General features: G+C 62.8%; 1 pseudogene; it reads left to right on the top strand.

The window, feature by feature from the left end:
- The first annotated feature begins 720 nt into the window (after nucleotides 1-720).
- On the top strand, nucleotides 721-897 carry LOC112548686 (annotated as a pseudogene).
- Nucleotides 898-2471: the final 1574 nt, after the last annotated feature.

Genomic DNA, 2471 nt, shown 5'->3' with positions numbered 1-2471 from the left:
CGAGAACCGGCGCCAAGCCTTCACCGACGCCCGGGCTCGCAAGCAGGAGAAGTACGCCCTGCTGGCTGACACCCTGAGGGGCCGCAGCTACGACGTGATGGTCGACACGCTCATCGTGGGAACGCTCGGAGCCTGGGACCCCAGCAACGAGAGTGTCCTGCGTGCCTGCCGTGTCTCCCGCTGTTACGCCAAGCTGATGCACTGCCTCATGGTGTCCGACACCATCCGGTGGAACCGCGACATTTACGTGGAGCATATCACGGGCCACCACCAGTACACGGACCCCACCAGGAGAACAGCTGCCGGACCGGACCCAGAGGGGACCACCTGAACACCCCACCTCTGCACCAGATGGACCTTTGCTTCAAGAGGATTCATCAGCAACGGACGACGACCCTGCGCCACCCGAAGAGGACCCCTGCGATAGACTGTATCTAGACTGAGACACTTTATCTTTGGACCACTTCTTCCACCATCGCGGACCATTGTCACGGGCATGTGTGTTTCTATCCTCTTTTTCTCTCAGTGTTGCGAACCCCCTCCCTCCCCTTCCCCCTTCCCCTCTCCCCCTACCCCCGGGCTTAGTTGGCTAACTTTGTATCGCATGTAACTTAGTTGCGTTCCCCACCTCACCCCCATCCTTCTATTGTTAGTCCCTCGCCGGGGCACTCTGTATTTCCCTATCGGCTTTCTCATCTTTTTTTTTGGATTTACAATCCTAAACATCTTCTAATAAAAGTCAATCTGCTCTTATCAGTTTAATTGCTGATACGTCCTCGATGTGAGGACCGACGCATTAAACGCATTTTTGGTGCTGGGAGCGGGCCTCGGAGCTTGCTCCAGCCCCTCCACGCATTGGCCCGGTATTACAGTGCCTCCGGGGGTGGGGGGGGGGGGTAGCGCCGCCTTCCTCCTCTCTGGGTTCCAAAAGCAGCGGCAGCAGGGGCGGGGCCGCGGCCCCTGGGCGGCCCCAGGGGGCAGACCCTATGCAAAGGGCTGCCGCCGGCTGGGCGGGCAGCACACTGACAGGGGAGGGAGCGAGCGAGCGTGTGCGCGCGCCCTCCTGCTCGGCAGGCAGCACGGCCCCGCCACCGCCTCCTGCCGGGGGGAGGCCGGGGCCCCGCCCGGGGCCGCGAGGCCCGGGCAGCCCACCAGGGCCCGCCGCGGGCCCGGAAGCGGCACCCGGAGGGTGGGTCGGGGAGGCCGGGGCCTTCCTGGCTGCTGGCAGGCAGGCCTTGCAGCCTCTTTCCACGTCTCTCGCCGTGTCTCTGGCTCGGCCTGCGAGGCCGCTTAAGACCAGACGCTGCCTTCGTCGAGCGTCGCCGCCGCCCAAAGCCGGAGCGGCAGGGCGTGCGCAAACCCCAAGTCAAATGAAAGCAGTAGATGGAGAGCGGGGCAAACGGAAGGAAGCCCGCGTCGAGTCGAGTCGAGTCTGCAGCGAGCCTGCAGCGCAATGCTGCCAGCTAGTCAAGCGACCAAAACACTGGCTTGCATCCACAGATGCTTCTCAAGCAAATCCCGGGCAGGACGTCCTTCTCCCCTCGTACTCGGCCTCAGCTGGAGTACTGCGTCCAGTTTTGGGCTGGCTCCACAATTCAAAAAGGACGTGACGTGGAGAAGCTGGAGAGAGTCCGCCCAGAGAAGAGAAGAGCCACGCCCGCGCCCGATCACAGGTCAGGGAAGCAGACCCTACGATGACAGGCTGAGCGCCCTGCCTGGGGCTCTTGAGCCTGGATAAAGCCCAGGCTGGCTCGCTCGCTCGCTCGCTCGGGGGCGATCTGATGGCCACCTCTAAGTTGACCACCAACCAGTAGCTAGGGGAACGCGTTTGTTCACCAGAGCGAGCGCCGGCCCCAAGAAAGGGAGGACGACTAGGTCGAACAGTCATCAACTAACTACTACAAGGCCGTTTCAGGCTGGACATGAGGAAGAATTTCTTTCCTGTCCGAGCCCCCAAGGCAAAGTGCGTCTGGAACAGCCTGCCACCGGAGGTGGTTCGGTTCAAGCGCCTGCCTCCCTTGAACCCCTTCAAGAGCAAACGGGATGCTTCTCTTGCTGGGATCCTATGACCCCAGCGGACTTCCTTCCTGCCCTTTGGGCAGGGGGCTGGACGGACTCGATGATCTTCCTTCCGAGGTCCCGAATGTCTATGAAAGAGTCAGGTCGAGTCGAGGAAGCTTTCCCGGTGGCTTTCCCGCCCGCAGGAGAGCCAGCCAGTCGCTCAGTCGCCAGGCCCCGGGACCGACCGCCGGCACCCTGCCGGGGCCGCTCCCAGCCCTGCTCGCCGGGCCCCCTGGGCCGCCGGCCCAGGGTGCCCGCTCCCCCTCCGGGGTTGGGCGGGTTATCGCTTCTCGGCCTCTTGAGGCTCAGATCAAGTGGTGTCTGGTCCTATCGGTTTTGAGAACTGATACGTCCTCGATGTGAGGCCTCTCGAAGGCCCTGAGCAGAGCACCGAGGAAGACGGAGGGGAA

The sequence above is a fragment of the Alligator sinensis genome, unplaced genomic scaffold, assembly GCF_000455745.1.
Source record: "Alligator sinensis unplaced genomic scaffold, ASM45574v1 scaffold443_1, whole genome shotgun sequence".
Lineage (NCBI taxonomy): Eukaryota > Metazoa > Chordata > Crocodylia > Alligatoridae > Alligator > Alligator sinensis.
This window is presented reverse-complemented; position numbering and strand designations above follow the sequence as displayed.